Source organism: Cataglyphis hispanica, chromosome 10 (assembly GCF_021464435.1).
Source record: "Cataglyphis hispanica isolate Lineage 1 chromosome 10, ULB_Chis1_1.0, whole genome shotgun sequence".
Classification (NCBI taxonomy): Eukaryota; Metazoa; Arthropoda; class Insecta; order Hymenoptera; family Formicidae; genus Cataglyphis; species Cataglyphis hispanica.
Genome location: NC_065963.1, coordinates 5,577,026 through 5,598,585, shown reverse-complemented (window position 1 = coordinate 5,598,585; position 21,560 = coordinate 5,577,026). Strand labels below are relative to the sequence as shown.

At 39.0% G+C, this 21,560-nt stretch overlaps 1 protein-coding gene across 4 annotated transcripts in view; it reads right to left on the bottom strand.

Moving 5' to 3' along the window:
• LOC126852423 (pseudouridylate synthase RPUSD2-like) overlaps nt 1–21,560 on the bottom strand; it is a 113,280-nt gene that overhangs the window by 83,917 nt on the left and 7,803 nt on the right. The gene's annotated exons all lie outside the window — the stretch shown is intronic.

Genomic DNA, 21,560 nt, shown 5'->3' with positions numbered 1-21,560 from the left:
CCGGAAGAAAAACGACCGCGGTCCGCATCATCGTCGACGCTACATCGATTATTTCGATCGGTTATTGCGATCTCTTCCGCTTTCTTCCGTCGCGCGATAAAACAACGAAAACATGTTGCCGAAACATAAAAATCCCGAAAGCACAAATACCTTTGTGTCTCTCGACACGCTGATAAATAACACGGTCGTGACGAGGTTCCCTCGAAAAGCCGAAGAAGTAATTTGTGTTAAGAATGGGGGGGGGATTCAGAGAAATATCGCGCCGCGCAAGAAATGACAAGAGTTTTTGGCGAGCGAGATAAGTGACTTCGCGCAAGACGGGCTGGTTGTTTAAAAGCACCTGTCGTCGGTTTGTCATTCGCGGTATAAGAGAATATCGTCGCGCGAGACTCGGCCGACTCGGCGAATAATTTATAAGCACGTTCGTACACACACACACACACACACACACACACGTAAATACACGTACACGTATAGAAAAAGAGACCAATATAATGGCTACTATGAAATTCGTGCAGCGGTACTACGATCTTTCGAGCAGGAATGCACTGTACGCCGCTCCGGCATTCGCCTCCGCATAAAAGCGAAGGCGCGCGTATTTGGACCGAGTCTCGGAGAACTTTTCGGAATTTCGCGACGGGAGTGATGTCGTTATGGAGTTCAATGAGCTTGCTTTTGAATCGCGCGAGAACGTGCTCGCTCGAGCGGAGAGAATGTCGAAAGCGAATGCTTCGACGAAGATAATTAGATTGGTATATAATATGTATGTATAAGTTGCAAGATGATTAAGATTACTCGAAAATCACGATGATTGCTTATGAGATCTTTATAATCATTACGCGCGCGTAATGATTATAAAGATCATTTTACTATACAACTGTATTTCCCAATAACTGGCAACTTTACATAATCACTGATGGTAAGGGAATCGATTCCATTCTGTAATCAGTTATGCAACCGAAATTTCGCCAGTGCATTTTCATACGGCGCCGTTAAATAAGAGGTAGAGGCCCGAAATTATGATCGATGCCCTAAATATCCGAAATTTTGTCGGTCGAGTAAGAACGCGTGCGTGTTTGATTACTGTAATATTATACGCAAGAGACTCAACCGTTAAAGAGGTGTTGAATTCATCTTGCGAAATTAAGCGTAGCGAGAAAGATGAAGCATATCGATCTTTATTGCCGGAGACACGTTTTCTCTCCTGATGAACCTGCGACGCGGATAAACTTCGCCTCGAACTAACCTTATGCTACTTTGCCATTTTACGAAAATGGAACGAAGCCGTGAGATGAAGTCTGTGTTTAGTTTCGCAACTGCAGCTGAGTAACATCGGCTAACTCTTGTGCTTTGAAGAACTTCATTATATTCGATGTGAACGATATTCTAAACTAATCTAAACCACGTGATATTAATATTAACAATTAATTAAATAAATTTCAATATCACGAGTAAATATATTATCGATTTTAATTTACATAAATCAATTATGATACAAAGAATTTTATGACGCAGAAAATGCTTAAACGGATAAAGAGTCAAGTGTCGGTGATGCTGAAGCGAATACGCCGATTATAATGCAACAATGGCTACTAGCACGCTCGATTTTTGTCGATAAACCGATGACCGGGATGATGCATTTTAACGGCCATGGCGCTGACGTAGTGTAAATTTGTCGACCTATACCGAGAACTTCCCTTTTTACCGCGTTAACAAAAAAAATATGATCAACGGGATGCATTCATTCACGGTGACGTGGTGCTGGTGCACAAAGCGTTACCAGTCGCGCATACATTTTGAACCGACTATATTCATTAAAAAATTAATATAACAGAATATAAAATTTAATTAAACAAATTATTACGACTGCAACGAATATCATTAAAGAAAGTACTTTTTCATATTTATTCAATATTTTAATTAGCACAGTAAATGTGTCAATTTTAAATTTGATAAAAAAAATGGCATTTCAATTTTAAAGAGGAAGCATCTCTTTGATGAGATTCCTCGTGCACTATCAAATAAATTTATATTCGGTATTTCGTAAATCAATCTAATTATAAAATCTAATAATGTGATCGAGTATAGATATCTCTCTATAAAGATAAGGAAGAATATTTTTGAGAGCAAAGTCCATATTTTGGCAAAACTCATTCATACAGCACGAAATTGGCAAGTGCAGCGAAAATTCCGCGTGGTAGTAAACGTTCCACTCCGTATACGACGAAAAATGCCGCGCGATAGCAAATAGTCCACTTTATATTTTTTGGACGAAATGTTTTATTTACAATCCGAAAAACTTGCCAATTTATCCAAAAAGTTCCGCTCGCGGATACTGTTGTACATTCCAAAAAGCGAATATATTATCATCTGGCATATTTTAATTTAAAATAAAATCTCTATGAAATTAGCACTTTCCAATTTTGGAATTTCGATAGACCAATTTTGAATAGACGACAAACAGAGAAAAAATATTCCCTCCAAAAAATTTTGCAATCCCTGTGACACGTTTTAAAACAAGATTCCGTCGAATTTACACAGATGAAAAAAGCTTAACACGTTAATTAAGCGAGACGTGGACGTATCATATGTACACATATATAATATTAAATTGTGCTGTCTATATAGATACTTACATAAAAAAGAAATCAATGACGATATATGTAGAGAAAGATTCGCGTCGATATTTTTTCGCTAGAGTCTCGCGGATAATAACAAGGCAATGTAAACAAAGTACTATTTGTCACAAAAACAAGCAGCGATTTTCATCTATGTGTCGTCACACTATCTCTCACGTAAAATACAATCTCTCATATTATCTCTTGTAAAATACGTGACAAATGTTAGCAGATATATTAAATGCGATTATTCTCTAAACTAGAGATAATCAGCGCGATTTATTAACTCTCGAGATTAACGACTCGTAAAAATAGCCGACACGACAACTATTATCAAAGCAGGTATTTCTCGTGATATATCTGTTATCACAACAAAATATTTTTATATTTTTATATTCAGTTTATCATATTATATACGTATATTTTACAAAGAAGTATGATAATTATTACAATATTTTGATGCATGGACAAATGCATAATTTACAATTTTTATAATAATAAATATTTTAATGTCATTATATTCCAGCTTTACAATAAATGTTGTAAAAAAGACTATATTTCTCATATAATTTGTACTGTAAAATTTTCACCATGTAGTTTCCGTGTTATTCTTTCATGGAAATATAATAAAATTCGCGTACGGAAGTGCCGTTCAAAGTGCCGCCCGATCGTAATTAACCGTATTTTCGCGAGTGTTGTGTGAGTGGCACAAAAAAGCAACAAAAATGGACAAGAGAGGAAAAGAAGACCCTCGGAGCAGCCATGAGGTGAGCACTTTATAATTTATTTAATTTATTATTTGTCATTTATAAAAAAAAAATGCTACACGATAGTGATCCATTTTATATCATTAAGTAAAATAATGTATATATGTGTATAAATTTCTAGATTTTATTTTATAAAATACTTTTAAAATATTTATAATAAAATTAATTAATTGTATTACAATTCCACCGTTACGCATCTCTCATACCGATCAGTGTCAAATTATTTTTTATTAATACGACTTAATAATATATATCCAGATGAAATGTCAGAGCGAACAGAACCATTCTGATCGTTAGTAAAATTTTTTTTAAACACAGGATCTCGCGAGGAAAGCAATAATAAATTTTGTTTGCGGCATATAACGCTGATTCTCGTAGTTGTAATGTAAGTTATTGCCACAGTATATCTTTTTTGTCGCCACTTCATTCTTTCAACGGCGAAATGAAAAAGTCGAAATTCTGTATCGTGATATTTTTTTATCGAGACATCGACACAATATTTTTGCCGGGAAACACTCTTCCCCTCCGCCTAACATTAAAATGTCATCGTAATGGAAAGGCGAACATTTAAACGATAGGGTTGCTTGCGAATTCATTTAGAGATAACACAAATAAAAAACCAATAAAGAACGTCTCACATGCACAGGCGCGTCTGTTTTCTTTCGCCCACTTAATCGTTTATCACGCGACACGTTTTTACGAGGCCGTGCACGGCCCCTTATTACTACTAACGAGACCGTTAATATCGTACATCAAAGAGTAATCGAGTTTCGCAGCCGAAAGTCGGGCATCGTGAACGAGTATGTGTTTAGCGTTTCGACGTTTCATTATCGACAAACTTTACGACCCTCCTCAGGGACTCGTTGCCGACACGTGCTTTCTTTGAAATGAAACTCGTCCGTTTCTTCGACACCGTAGTTTCGCCGTTCGCGCGACACGTTCTCATTCGGATAAGATCAAGGAAGAACAAAGTTCCCACGTAAAAATAACGACGACTCCTCGATGATACCAGATGCTACGCGATCGCCACGACCTATCGTATCGGAGAGAGAGTCCGCATCGAAAGCGCATCAGATAATATACTAACATGACACAGCGATGCACGTAATCATTTTAATCAACTAATTTTTTTATTTTGTCAAAAAAAAATCGTTGTATCAATTACATATTTAAACGTAAAAAAAAACCAACTTATGATAATTTTCCGACTTCAAGGAAAGTCTGACATCTTTTCACGATGCTGATTTTAATAAAAACTATTTCGATTAAAAAAAAAAAAATAAACTTAAACCTCTGAAATTGGCTCAATTATTATCAAACATATTTTATCTTCCAAATTATCAAGTAATATGTCCATTAACTTCTCGGCTATGGCAGCTAAACAAATTATAGTTAATAAAAACATATAATATTTATCCGGTCGACTCCGATGAATAAATCGCGCGAATAACTCGGACGCAAATGTCGGTCAAAAATTCAACGACGAGCTGGCGTATATATATAGTTGCGATCCAAAAATAATTCGAGATATCACGGTCATGTACATATACAGCCGTATATATCATTTGTATACCTACAAAGCCTTCGATAAATTTGGAATCGTCCACTTCTTGCATCGCGAAAACTTAAATTCTCGCTTGTGCCCGGTACAACAATTGTCTTATAAATTTAATCATTTTCCACACAAGACACGCTTCGTATGTATGTGAAGCACACGAGAGACAGATTCAGCATTCGACAAATAGACGAATAATAAATCGTCTCGGAGATCAGGAGAGACATGGGTTATATATTTATACCCAACGTCTTTTACTTCTAAGCCAATTGCGGCTCGTATCAGCTCGTGCATAATTTTGCATTTAAATGTTTCATCGTGCCGCCGACGTCTATATGTATACGAATTACATTTGTCGATGTTCGAAAAACCGATCGCATCGATGTCGAGATTGCATTATAATTCCGAACAGTTTCTTTCCTTATCCATAGATAGGACTGCGAAGGTGAGCAGCTTTATCGGGAATGTCCGATACATTAAATCGAGAATGCAGACCGCGAGCGCGATCTTAAAAAAAGAAATGACACCGTAATACAATGCAATATTTTATCCCAGTCCGACCGCGACGATGTCTCGGGAGATTCAATGCTCTGCATTGCAGTCGAGGGATGCACTACCGAATGGTCTTAGCTTAAGCTTAGTCCCCTTTTAGCCCGCTTTAGCCGGCCGCGTCGTATCTCACTCGCCGTACGTAACACACAGACGTCATTTTTCATCTCCGCGAAGACACCGCGCCGCAATATAATTCCGCAGACGCTGCCACGGTACATACTTACATCATTTAACCCTTTTACACTTCGTCCGCATTAGCGATAAGCCATCGCTGCGCCCCGTATATCTTTTACAGAGCGTAGCTTTAAAAAAAGCGTCGCGAAAACTTTTCGCAAACACATATACAAATAAAGATACCGACATTTTATTATATTTTTCTAAATATATAATAATTTTATATGTCATACACATTCCTTGCGACGTATATTTTTTCTGCAATAAATTTTCTTCGAACGTACCGCGTTTTTATTGTGCACCCCATCTTAAGTTTATAACATATGAAATTTGAAATTTAAGAACTACGAATTATATTTTGCGTGGATTTTCATATATTTCATTTAATAAATAACGTTTAAAATATTTTCGTATACACAGTAAGGCGAATAAAAGCTTTTTCGCTAGTGCGTAATTTATGGCGTGGTCTCAAGGAGTGCATTGTGTGCTTGGCAACAGGTGAAGGACGTTAATTAAGAAGTTTGCGCGCCGGTATTTCGAGCAAAACCCGAGTCTCGAGGCGACGAGTGTGCTCTCTCCTCTCTCTCTCCTATTGTACAATTTACACGCAGACATTTAACGCGATATAAATGTTGCGCACGTCGTAACAACGTGTTTAACAACTACCTAAAGATAATCCGCTTTCGTAAGGCGTTAACAACTTTGTACGTAATACTCGATGCGTGCGCATTTTCTAAGCGGATGTTGGGCGCGTAAAGCGCGTACTCCGAGAATAACTTTAAACATACAGATCCACGCGTTATACATCCGTGAAGAACTAACTACTAATGGAGGGTCTAAATTTTCCTATCACTGTGTTCGCTTCCTGAAAGTCCGATCTCTATCCGAAAGAAAATGGATTGGTCTTGGCACGGCGTGTCGCGCACCCGTGCCTTTGGCAGAGGGTAAGACTTAATTAAGGAGCTGTCCGCGGTATTTCGGTCGGAATTACGCGACACGTCTCACCGCGATACGAACGCGAGCGCGTGGCAAAGTTATCGGAGTCACGCTCGATCGTTGACCGTATCGTTGATCTGGCTATCCCGCCCTCCATCCACGAGGGAATCCGATTTTGGGTAGCAGCACCCTTTACACGTGTGCCTCGCGCCATGCGTGATTCCACACGCGTGTCTCTTTCGAAAAGCGCGAATTCGCTTCCAGAGATGCTTCCTTGCAATTGACAAAGAGAGATAAATGCGGCAGGACAGAAATTGGCCGTGGCGTGTCGAAGATGGGACGGACAGACAGACGGGAGGGAAAAACGAGAGAAAGAGAAAACATAGTTTGAACGAAGAGAACATGGAGTCGAGGGCCGCGACGTGACCGTGCCAACCTCGAGTTATTCGTATAAGTCGACAGCCCCATCGCGGCCATCTTCTTCTCCCTCTCGACTCCGCCTTCTGACTCCTTTTGACGGCAGAAAGAGAGAGAGAGAGAGAGAGAGAGAAAGAATCTATGATTTTTCAATTGTATATATCGAAATACCGAAAAGTATTTCCGAGTTTCATAAAATGATCTTGACATATTTAATACAAGATCGCAAAAAAAGTATATAGAAACAAAGTATATAGAACAATTCTGTATATATGATTTGACTGCCCTTATGATTTCGCGTGACGATTCACCACCCGATTTGGTCACGCCACTGCGGAGATTTTTAGATTATATACGGCGAATGCGAAGAAAATAGAGGAGTGGCGTTATACGACTGCGAAAGTATGAAAAATGCACGTACCGAGGTGAGAATCGCGTAAGGAAAAGGAGGGAGGGAGGGAGGGAGGAAGGAAGGTTCACCGCAACCTGCGAACTAGGACAACACGGGGTAATGCAATATCGAGGCCTATTGCGTATGCCCCGCTGATATTGTGTCGCTGAAACTTCTTTTTTATCGCGTAGAAATAAAATGGAATTCGAGCCGAAAAAAAGGAATTGCTTTCGGACTGCATGAGACAAACATCGTAAACCAAATCGTGCAATTGTCGACGATCAAATTCAATCCCTCCTTATCGAAACACGAGAATCTTGGATCGAATTTGACGAAATAAATGCGTACTTTGTGAAAGTAGAATTTATATTCTAAATTTTTTGATTGAAATAAGCAATATGTATATATAGATATATCGGTGTTGCTCTTCCGCGAAGCAGACAAACGGTCCCGTGGCCGCGTTCGGTGAAACAAGGAGCAATAGAAAGAGGCAGACGGTGGACAGACTTATATTTAGCGCGAGCACGTGGCAGCGCGGCCGGGTATCTCTCTCCCCCTACCTCAGATAGGTAGGTCGGTCGGTCGGTCTGTCTGTCTCTCGGAAAAGCTAATGGCGTTGTGTGGGTACCTGTTGCCCCTGGGGACGCCCAGACAAACTCTTCCCGCATCTCCCCCACTTCTCCTTCCTGCGATCTCCCTGCAATTCGTTCCCGCCGGAGCAAACTGCACTTGCAACACAAACCGACAGCATCACCGTGTGTCTATTCCCCTCCCCTCCGCCCCCTCATAATCAGCGAAGATCGAAAACGCAACTGAAGGGTAGGGCGGGGAGATCGTTGAAACGTGTCTTGGCCGCGGTCCAGAATTTAATTCTCGTTCCTGGCGAGAAATCGAGAGATCGACCGACTGATCGCCGGTTTCCGATGACAACGACCACGCCAACATTTCCCTAAATTATTATAGCGCCAATAGCTCCGGCTGACGTCGCATTGCTCTTTCCAATAAAATCGTCGATGAAATAAATCAGCCAAATTGTCTAATTGACGCTTGATTCTTTATCTATTGGAGGTCGAAAGGTCGGAATGGAAAATGAATCTTACCCTCTCGAATCACGAGAGATTTCGCATATATAGGCAGTCAATTTTTCCTCGGCAAAAATGTCGAGAGGGATTATAATTTTTTGCGATTTTTTAATTTTTCCATTATATATGGAAAAATTTATCACATAATTAAGCTTCTGAATTAAAATTCTATTAAACTCCACTTAAAATTAAGAAATAAATTTATTAATCTTTTAATTTCACAAAGAATAGTTTGTTAAAAGCTTCTTTCTTCACTCGTTTGTAATCGGAAAATAATGATGTCTTGACATTTTCGTTAATGTAAAAAAATATATATATTCAAACTGGCCAGAGAAAGAAACTATTAAAAAATTATTAAAAAAAAATTATTCAGCGGTTTGAAGACGTTCTGTAATGTTCGGTTTGATGTAAAACCACATTTCAAAATTTCCACCTCGTCGATCAATAGCTATTTCATGTTCTAACGAAGGAGTGTATTTTAACGGAAATATCCCGCGCGTCGGTCGCTGACGAATTAGCAATGCGGCTATATCTATCATTCGCAGCATATACGTATATATACGCGCTATTTATTTAACGCACATGACACCCTTTGATCCAGCGGTATGGCGGTGCGGCCAATATACGCGAACGGACATATTCATAGCGTCGATTCATGTTCGTCGTCGCCGCAACCAGCGTCCGATTTTCCCGTTTATTCATCCGCATTTCATCGGCCCCTTCGTTCGCACTCGTCGCATTATACTGATCAAATCAACGAAAAAATGAGGAATATTATCGTCGTACTCTATCGTTAATAATGCCATCTAACAGATATATCGAACAATAATAAATAATATTTTAGGTCAATTTTTTTATACAAAAAAGAAAGATTTTTCTTGCAGAGTAAAAACTTGTATCAAAATAAAAACACAAATTCTCAAGGTTCTCGATATATGTCAAATCTTGTCCTTTCGTCTCTCTGTCAAGAGAACGTAATGTCGTCGCTTTTTAGTGCAAGGTCGTTTCTCTCCGAACGACGTCGAAAGTCAAACAGAGGAAGAGAGGGAAGATTTGCACGAGAAGAGCACGCTGTTGTTCAAGGTGAAGATAAAGATAGACAAATAATAAGATGGATACATAATCGAGAGAGAGAGCGAAAGCGAGAAAGAGAGAATAAATGAGTGATTGCGCAGCGAGACAGCAGACTATGACGTAAGGACACTGGGATGACATTACGCAGGTGGGAAGCCCGCGAGGCTTCCGATTAGACGAAAGTAATTGCCAGACGCGGTCCGATGGGAGCCCGAGAGATGATTGCCTCGTAGAAATTCAACTGGACATTCCCATCGCGCGTGATGACCTATTAACTCTCCGTCGTATCTTGACCGACATATTACACTCGATTGCGCGCTGTTTTCGACACACGGCGCACGATTATAATTCATACGTCGCTCTCGTGGAACTGGGGTTATCGAAACCCTTTTACTGTCGCGATTGATCAATCATCGAGAGTGGTCGATTCGATATTTTGCGTCCCGTATCATCCCGTCAAACGCGAGAGAACCGGCGCAAATCTCTCGTTGAAATATATAAACAATTTTCGTCGCATTACACTCTGTCGACATGTATACAGGCTTCATTCGCTGTTCATTGCTTTATTCGATCTACGTATATATCGCGTGATGAAATTTTGTACGATGCACGTATATTTACAATTATGATTAACGCAGCGATATAGCGCACTGATTCACACGGTATTTATATATTATATATATATATATTTTTTTTTTATATAAAAACGTACTATAATACATGTCTACAGGAAATATTAGAATTAGTTTTGAATTATTTTTGCTCCTTTGTTCCCGTGTCTAATAATTCAGCGCTCTACAAGTCGAATTCCATAAATTAATCATATGGTAAATGTAATTGTCGCTCCGTGCGCAACGTATTGACGAAATTATCCACGTGATGACATTATGCATTGTCAAACTCGACAATGCGCGAATCTCACGTAAGCTTCGAAACGTTAATAATTGTACGTGCTGAACAAAACTATTCGGTGTAAATAATTAAACTTCAAACCAAACAGACCTGCACAATTATCTAATTTATGCGATTGACGAGAATGACAATTTAATATCGATGCCTGAAATGTATCAAAAATTTTTATCGTGACATTTTCTCTGAAAAAGAGATTTGCTTGAAGACACCATGAAATTTATCTATCAACCGTTGCGGACAGAACGACCGGCTCTGTTGTACTCGTAAATATATAAAATGCAATTCTCTACAAGCTGAGTCCAGCTGAGTCACGTGAGAGCAATTTTACCGCTTTATGACTCCTTCCCCTTTCGCGAACGCACAAGTTACCGCGTAAAAGAAAAAAAAGAGGAAATAAAAAAATCGCAGAACCAAAAAAAAAAGAAAGAGAGCAAAGCACGACTCGCTGGACCGAAACCTCGCATCGGCAGTCGACTTTCACTATTCGCGCAAGGTTGATCGGTTCTCGTGCGTCAAAATTCACGCGCGCAGATAAGCGGAATGAAAAAAAAAAAAAAAGAGAAAAGTAGAAAAACCGGAAATCAAATCACGCTCGGAATGTTCGAATCCAGTATGGCAACCGTCCAGCGTGAGGAACCCCGTGAAACAACGCGAGCGTGATGTAACGTTATTAGCACCGGGACTTTAGTTAGTATCGGGAAACTGCGTGACCGGCTCAAAATTGATTTACGTTTCTTTATAGACTTGTCAACGTCGACGTCGACGTAAAAATAACTGATTAGTTGGATATATACACACACATAATATACATATATATTATATATATGTATAATATCCATATATAATTTTTGCGTGTTAGGAAAGCGGGACACCGTCGAATAATAGGAACTACGAAGGTCACATTTATTCTCCAACGTCATGATTTGAGAGTATATAAAATACGATTTCATATTCGAGCGCAAAACAGCATTCGGATCGTTTTAATCGTGGCGTTCTATTCGCAGTGACAATCAAGATATTAGCTTCTTGATGGATTATCCGGCCAAGAACACGCTGATGCAATCGCCATTACTCCCTCATCTTTCCAGTCTTCCACATTTGGAAAGAAGACTGATGTGACATTATCGAAGCACGAGAGCGCGCGATTCTCTCTCGCTCGCGATAGCGAAAAATGACAAGAAAAATGTTTCTCTCTCATAACAGGGAAATATCTACACGATCTCGTGAGAATCGATCGAATCGCAGAGAACAGAGGAGCGGTGGATATGAGTTTCCGAATCCGAGTAACGGATATTCGCGGAATCTTCGAAGCGCGACGCACGCCGATCATATCATCGGAATAACCGATCGCGAGACGGAAATCGAGAGCTCCCTCTCTCTCTCTCTCCTCTTGTCTTGGATATGGGATATAAACGATATCGATGGAGAGAAGAGGATCCATCGCGCGTGATCCAAACGCGTAGTCGGATTCACCCGCGTGTTGAAACGAGAGGCAAAGTTTGCCCGTAAGTCGTTAAAACGAATGATAACAATGCCCGAGTTGGCACTCGGCATCGGCGAAAAGCTCAGGCAGCTCCCATAAATCCGGCGCAGTCACGGCCATACGCTCGCGAGACGAACTCTATTTTCAGTTTCAGTTAAAAAAAAACTTCTACGGAATATTGTCAGAATTATGGTTCATGAAAATCATAACCGGCACAATCGCGCGACGAAAATACATGCTTGTTCGGGAGATCCCCACGCGATCGCACTCGCTTTTCTCGAAATTTTCGGAGTCCCGAGATTATCTCAGAGATAAATTCTACGAAGTATTGAAAATTATTAGATAATGGAGAAACGATTTTTAATGATACGCGTCGCACAATATTTGCAAAATCATAAGCGCGCTGTCTCTCTTGCCCAAATATTGATTTCTCGATTTCTCCGCAAGCCTCTCGTACATCGGAGAGATGAAGTTGTTAGATTTCGAAATCCGCTCTATTAAATAATTTCGAACGCAACGTTCTCGGTTTCTACTCTAACAATTAATCCTTACACAAGACCATATCACACACACACACACACACATATATATATATATATATAACCTCTACGGCAATAATAATTGCTGAGACGTATTGTAGCTCATAGCGATTTGTTGCGGGAGATAAGCTCTGTCTGGTTGGCTCTATGTATATACCTTTTGTTTCTTGCAACACTGTCGACTAGATCCCATCAATCCGTAACTTTGTAAGTAGGTGGAGATAGGTATATTATAGAGGGAGCCGAGAGACAAGAATATGCGGTAAAATTTATCTTTGTAACACACGCAATACACCTCTGTCGGAAATCTTTCAGGACTTTTACGTAACAATTATGTCATAAAATATATGTACAGCGCGCCGCGGTGTTAATTATATGAGTTTTACGATTGTACACGCAACAATATAGCGTTAAAACAAATAAACGAGGCTAACTGTAATAAGTAGGTGTTGAAAGTTATGATATGTTTGTGCAGATTCCGATGCCAGCGAGAGAAAATTACGAGAAACAACGCGGGTAAATCAGGAAAAACGAAAATGTCTTCCAAGAGGAGGCTTTTTGGCAGCCAGAAGGACGATGCCTTCAACTCGTCGTTGATTTCAACGACGCGAGACGTTGAAACCTTTTTAGCGACACGACTCGAATAGAGGGTCACGTGAGGATGCGCTGTTCAGAAGTCAGCACACAAAATAGTATTTTTTAAATAGAAAATAAATAGATTTACGTAAGTTCTACTAAATTATAAATAATTAAATAAAAAATAAATTTTATTGTATATTGATTAAGATGATATTTAAAATATTTAATTAATTTCATGAGCGAATCGGAAATAAATATTTCAAATATGTATTTCTCGTTGGAGAATTCAAGTTCATAACTAAAACAGAATGGGAGGAAATAATTCCCATTCTGTACGAAAAGCAAAATATATTTAAATATATTGTTTTTCCCACGAATTTGTATTCATTCTATTCATTTTTTTCTTACGGCTATTCTAAACGCGGGTTTGTTTTCGCAATCAATTTTTGTAATTTTTGTATTTTCCTGGTTGCACGACATTAAAAATAATATTTAAAACAATACGAGAAATAAAATACCTGAATCTCAATGCTAGTTTAAAAATGTTTAATATTATTTCATATAAGAATTTCTGTCGTCTCTTTAATTAATGCATTTCAAATAAATATTCCTTCCAAGAACTTATAGCTATGAACCTCGCGGAATAAATAAATTTTGAAATAATATTTTATTTTTAAACGATCCACACACGTGCGTATGATTAGCTTCAATAGTTTTGCATTTGAAGTATGCCCGCCACTGCGGCACGTACAGCACAGAAATAGTTGAACGTAACGGACCACAGGAGATAGCCTGGCGCTCGTCTTCTCCAAGACGCCGCCGGGACGAACTCCGCACGTGCGATACGTACATACCTTCCGCTCGCGGAACCGCAGCAACGCGACGGCAGCGATAATTATAAACCGACGAGACGAGGGCGCAGCGCGGCCCGACAAAAGGGAGTCCTCCTATGTTCCTATTTTATCACCGCGGAACTTTCTTTCGGGTCGCCGAGAGACGCTAGAGTCTAGCTAATACGACTTAATAAATCGTCCCCCATATGAATCATCGCCGTGAGATGCAATTTTGCTCTTAATGCACGCGGCGGATTTACATCCTCGGTGCCGTTATTATTTCCCTTCGTATCGAAGAAGCAATACGAAAGATTGTCAAATCATATTCGCACAAACGCGTCATTTATTTAATGAGATAATAAAAGCTCGTACTGTCCGTATTAACGCGTTGGACCCCGTCCGCGGAAGGAGAGAAACGACTGTAATAAAATAATTTGTTTATCGCGCGAGGGCGGAATACGCGCTGGTTGGCGATAATTTCGACGACGCGACCGCGACACAATGAGCATGCATATATCAAACAGTAATGCGATGTAAACGCATGTACACCTATCCAAACGCACACGCAATGCAACAACGCGCGAGCGCGACAATGGTCCGGGCATATATAAATATAGTGATCGTCCAATTATATAATGCGACTCCAGGCGGTGCGATAAATTCGAAATTCTTCCTCGCGGCCATCAATCGCAGTCAGATTGCGTCGCGCCTACGCGCCGGACGATCTAAACTGATTTAGGATAAAGGGGAGGGAAAACATTCCCACGGAAATGCACACGATCCGTCCTATCGTGGATCTCGTAAATCAGCTCGTCCCATCGCATTCCTTTATACGTTACGCTCGTGTGACACTCGTGCCAAATGTATTCGCCATTCGCTCTCGATTTTCGCGAGATTCGACAGCGAAATTCTCCCGCTATATCGTTCTTCTCGTTCTCATGAAATTACACAGATCTCGTTTTCACGAAAATTATGAACGGAAGCAAGTTCTATCACGTGAGAGGATTATGTTATTTGATATTACTAGATAATTAACAGATTCATACACATACACAAGTGCATTACTATTATATATAATGCATTATTATTATAATAATAATGAGCATACAAACTACATAAATATTAAGCTATACCTGCATGTATATATTAAGCAGAATAAAATCATGTTATACACACCTGTTAAATAAATTAGCATGCAATCGAATAAAATAAATAAAATAACAAAAATTAATGTAATAAGGAGAAAACGAAGAAAAAGAGCCTATATAGTAAAATTATATTTGAACAAATCTCTATCGCATAAAGTTATTAGACCGCAGGCAATATAAAGGAAAGAATCCTTCCAAGTAGTCGTTCCTAAAATATGTAACCTAACCGGTCTTCCGGTTGGATGCGTTTATGTTGATACGTGAGAATGACAAGTATTGTCGATGGACATTCCGACGCACGATCTCTACCGGGAAGTTTCGCTTGAGATCCGTGAAGGAATTGCTATTTTCGCATGGATCATTTATTCTTTCTCGATTAAAAGTATTATTATAAATAATCGTCGAATTATCGATAAATACTATGTCTATTAACATCTTAAAGATCCGTGAAAAATTTCTCTGGCTTTTATGCAGCACCAGCGTTATTTGCTAAATCGAGTCACGTATTCATGCAGGTGCAGGATATGCGCTTAATTTGTCGCGACCTTTCTCTGCTTATCTTCAATGCCATGTCATCCCCCTCTCGCCCCGTCCACCCTTTCCTATTTCGCAAACCGCACAGAGATCGAATCTCTTTCGCCACGGGGTGTCGACGCGATGGGCCAAAATTAGCAGGTGCAGTGCCCCATATAAACATTTTATGCCGACGATGCTCGAGTTTTCTCTCAAGGACACCGAAATTATCGGGAGCTTAAAATCAGGCAGTAATTAAAATCGCAGCTAATTCCAGCTTCCATGAAAACAATGGAAAAAGTTGCTAACTTTCTTATTTTTTTCTTATTTTTTTATCAACTGTCGTTAAGTTTTTAATTATTTGTTTTATGTTCTTGTTTCACAATACGATAAAATGATGTGATTGACGATGTGATCTCGGTGATCCGCGATATCTACAGCTCAAAAGTTACGATACGATACTCGAAGTAGGGGAGCTTAGGATTTCCGCGGCTCAAGATAGATTCCAAACTACTCAAGCACGGCGGGATACGTATATCACCTAAGAAAATCCAGAGACGACGGCTGGCACGCGAACGTGACCTTGCTAGATGTGCCTAGCGGGTTTTCTCCTCTCTTATCCGCATTAGATAGAGATAGTTATCTAAACACAGTCGTTGAACGCGATTTGTGGACGGATATTACGGTCATCGTTCAGCTTTAAGCTATTATCATTGATCGTTCCGACAGTCGCATCTCCTGATCGAAATCTAGAGGTAAGAAGGAGAATCAAGGGGATCTATTAAAATAGTCGTGTATGCTATTATTCTCTGAATAAAAAATACTAGAGTAATAATAAAGATCGCCGACTTCTCTCATTTTTCACTTCTTCTTTTTCTTCTTTTTGTTAATGACGCGTTCCGAAATGTTACATAGTTGATATTTCAATGTAAAATATCATCTATCATTCCCGCAACGCAAATTTCGTCGTTTTAAAAAGGATTAATTAACCTTTAATTTCGCGGACGGTATCACGCCATTCCGTCATGTGGCTGTAGGAGCTATTTTAGAAATTGCGACGCGCGTTTTATCCGGCGCACGCAAAGTGTGACTTATGAATAATTTAAGCGAGAGTATTATTCATAAGGTGTAGAAAAGTAGTAATAAATTGCACGGCTCGATATAAACGCAGATGGACTTGTCGTTAACCCTTTAAAAAATGCGACACTTTTTATATACAGTTAATATCCTTAATATCACTATTGTCCCGGAAGGATTAAAAAACATTACACGACGAAACCAAGTGCTCTTTAAGCCATTAGAGAACGTGTATCCGGCAGAGGGAACAAAAAAAAAATGGAGCCATTCTTTCAGAACGGACAGGCTGTAAAAACTTAACAAAGCGACCGAGAGCTCCCGCGCCGATATTGCTCGTCGCGTTGAGCCAACCAATTTCCAGTTTGCACTTTTTCCGAATGCGATTGCATTCGCGCGCACGTGTTGTTTTAAGCCTCGTCCAATCCCTGTATAAAAATCGCGCGTGAACATCACGCGATACATCGTGTCGCACAAGAACGCGAGAGAAACACGGGGCTGGGGAGTATGAAATTTAGTTGTGCGGACACAGGCAGGATAGTCGCGAATAATACCACGTGCAATTTATCGAATTTTATTGCGAAAAGAACAGATGATCGCTCTCACATCGATTGTCGGCTTAAATATGTTCGTACAACTAATGTTGCGAATGGATCGTGACAGGTGCGTACGTATCCTATTTTGTCGCTTACAATGTATAGTAAAACTGCATTATTTACGATTGTCGTGCACAGCCTTATTGAACGACAAGAAAAACAGTGTTTACTGGCCGCGCGCGCTTTACTAGCCACTAAATAATCTATTTCCCTCGCGTTTATACACCGAATCCTAGTGTGCGAGCGCGCGTGTGCTTCTAAAGACGAGACACCGTGCGTCTCTCCACGGAGCTAAAACCCAAAATAAACCACAGCTGGAGCTGCCTAGATCCCTCCTTTGCCGCCGTTAACAACACTTTTATTGATCTATCGCCCGCCAATTTTATTGAAGCGCGAAGATATTCGAAAAATTTCGCGTGAATAACATCATAAATGCAAATTATGCACCGTGACCACAATTCGGTATTAATCATGCATAATAATCTTGAGTTAATTAATTGCCTTCGTTGTCACGCGTTGAGACGCGGCAGAAGCGGAGATAATGAAAATACCACAGACGAAGTCAATTTTTCCTCTTCCTAGCGAAAATTTTATTCGAGGGAAAAAAGTCAAATTTCTCAATATATGTACTAATATATGATAATAGAGTTACGCTAACGTGTATTTATTTCGCAATGGATTATCGAGGGCACGTGTATAGAAATATACCGTGATTTACGATCCAATAGTTGAGCAGCAACGCCCAAACTCGAGGCATGATATTTCATAGCTAAGCGATTCTTGGAGCCACGAGACGAGGCGAGTTAATTTAATTTTAAAAGCAAACTAAATCAAGACGACATATCTATCGTCGCGTGCTGATTGATAGAGAAAACGATACACGACGATATACCGTGTGTGTAATTATTTAACAGCTGTTTATGCACATCAAACTCTTCGAGTTTATTCGATTCGCTCTAACTATCCTTAAGGCAATTATTTCGATTTTCTATCTCATATGACGAAAGTCTATATATAATATATTTAAATAATCGAATTTTCCATTACTTCTGTTTTTAATCTAATATCGTTATGAGAGAAGATAAAGATATCTTCATGAAATGAGGAGTTCAATTAAAAATCGATCAAGCGTTATTCGTGACATAGATCGATTGAGACATTAAAGTTTCTAGTTAAAACCTCATAAAGCTAATAATTCACACGTTTTAATAACCAGAAGCTTGACAAATCTCACCGGCGGTGTTGCGGTTTCGGCTATTTCATCATCGAACGCGTCGCGCTCACAGCCGATAATTTTAAACTTTCGATAGGGGCGGAAAAGAGAGGAAGATTCGTCTGACGCTTATCAAAATTTGAACGACAACATCACCATTCCACGAACGATTCGAGCGAAAATAGAGGGTATATTTAATAATGGCTAGCTTTTCTGGCAAGTGACGCGAAATAAGCAACTATCGCTCTCCTTCTTTGTTTCTTTCTTATACTTATAATTAACTACCGAAACATATACATGATATCTTGGCAACACGGCGTTTTTAATAAATTTGTTTGAAAAATCTTCACGTTGTTTGACGGCAAAATTATAACTGTTGGTGGTTGACAAAACGTACACAGATCAGAGAACGATGGCGGAACGTTTTTCTCGGGGAAATCCATTATCTTTCTCATAACATACGTTGACATAAATATACAAAGGTTAAAAGCAATCCCTGCTTAAAGAGCAACTGCAAAGAAATCGATGCTCGTGCGACGGCAATAATATGCTAGATAAACGTATGAACTGTACTGTATTCTATATTTATGTAATTATTCTAAAATAACTTTTTTTTTATTATCGTTTTTCAATAATATTAAATTATTCAAATTTATCTCTCCGTGTGATCTATAAAAAGGAAACTTATAATAGTTTATCTCCTAAATCTATATCGCAAAACAAAATATAAATTTTTGAAGAAATATATATATATAAATACCAAGATTTCCTATTACTTTGTGATAAATAAAATAAATTGACGATGATTTGTTACAATAATGTATTTTAATTTATTTAATTTAATGTTATTTACTTTTGTAATAAATTCAGAATTTTCAGAAATTCAGACGTATAGTTTCGAACAATTAAAACCAGAAATTCGTGATGCGTCTTTTGGAATAAAAACAATTTTTAAAAACGCACGTACCACTCTCACGGCAATGATAAGTCATATGAAACGCGAACATATCAAACATACGTGCTTATATATTGCTGCACACGAGCAGTAAAGAAACTGCTTTGGAAATCAAATTCAAAAGAATCGTATTGCGCAAAGTAACCAAATATACTATATGTAAAGGTACATATAGATCATCTAAAGTAAAAATAATAAGATTTTGAATTATAAATTATTTAAGTTACTATTTTTAATTTTTGAAATAAAAATGATACAAAATAACACATTACAAAAAAAACTTTTTCTAGTTAAAAAAATGACGATTTTTTCACCATTGCCGCAAAAAGAATCGCTCGCGTGCGTAAGCCTAATGAGAAAATTTAAAGAGCTGTTAAAGGGAGGAAAAAAGAAAAAAAGGGACAGTACATTTCACGTTCGGCGCCGTGACGAGAAACAGCCGAGAGCAGTAACTCGTAATACGTTCCGTTGCGATGCTTTTGGCCCGCACACACGCATACACGCGAGGTGTTATTTGCAGCCGTGTGGCACAACCATTCTGGTCCTCTCGAGTGATTGATCGTTTTCACCGTTATACATCTCTTTCCGTCTTTCATTCTCCGTTTCAACATTTCGTCCCTCTCTTCGACCTCGCGTCGTAATTTCACTTCGTTCCTCAGCGCTCTTACAATTATCCACTCTTGCCACTCTTGCCACTCCTACGTACACGCGTTAATTAGATTACGCGATATTAATTATTTTCTATGTTTTAATGTCAACGCGTGATGCTAGAAATTGTATCTCGCAAAGGGTATTCGTTATTAAAGTCAACAATTATAATTTACAAAAGCAAAATCTTCAATTTTAATTTCAACATTTCATTAATCTCAATTTTAATTTAATGTTAATTAAATGCACAAGGCTGTTAGCGCGACCAACTCCGCATAATTTTCCTGAATATTCTTGAACGGTTTCGCGCGCATACACACACCTGCCTGATTATTCTTATCGGACTTGTACTCACTTCCCACGCACACGAACCCATCACTATCTCGGATGGTTATTTCTATTTTTTCGTATAACTCGCAACTCGAACAGAATATTTTCGGAAATAACACCACGTTACGACACATTGTATGGGTGCCACCTGCAACATTTTATCTTGGCTCTATCGGACTATGCGGCATGATGGTGCTCGCGGGCGACACGCGACCAAATACCAAGATATACTATGGATATTCTATAAGGTATCCCTAGTACACGGAGAGTGTACGACCTAACACGACGAAAGCATTATACATTATGCACGAATCGCTCAAAATCGACAATGTAACGAAATGATTTATAAGATCCTTGTCTGTTGGCCATCGTGAGTCCTCTTTTGTGAAAATTCCCGAGCAAATGTTATTCAAACGACCTGTTTAACGACCTTTTAACGACATGCATATTTAACTCGAAAATGTACAAAATTAACCACTTAATATATTTAACCAATTAATATATTTTATCTATATAAAGTATAAATCCCCTTCCCTCCTTATTTATATGCTATATCCGTTTCGGAAAGCGAGATAATCGGATAATTCGCGATAATTTTACATGACAATTTAATCTTTTGTGCATCACCGTTAAATAAATAGAATTTATCACGGTGATAATTCAGTTATGATTTACCGCTTGTGTATCGGAAACATATTTCAAAAACGAGCGATTATGTATGTGAAACAGATAGTTTTAAATAATATATATTTTGTCAAAGATCTCTCGCCGAGAACGAGAGGTACGTCTCGTATGCAGAGCGGAAAGCAATCAGGTATTAAACGGGTTGCAACTTGCAATGCGCCGGTATCTTTACTGCATCAAAAAGAGAAAGAGAAAAAGGGGAGGAGAGAAAGAACGCACGAGTGTCCCTTGCGACTGAAAGAAAAATGTGGAGCGGAATAATTTAATTCACCGCCATGTGATCGACCGTAAAGTCGTGCTTTAAAAATTGTCCCCCGTATTTTTATCGTTCCTCGTTTTGTAACAACGGCCCAACATCGATCCAAAGCCAGTCTCCAAGGCTTCTGCATGGCAATCGTCAACACACATTGCACACGTAGGCCATTATTTGCCAAATATATTATAGCATCACGCGGTTTTTTCGCACCTCTCATATAACTTTTACGTC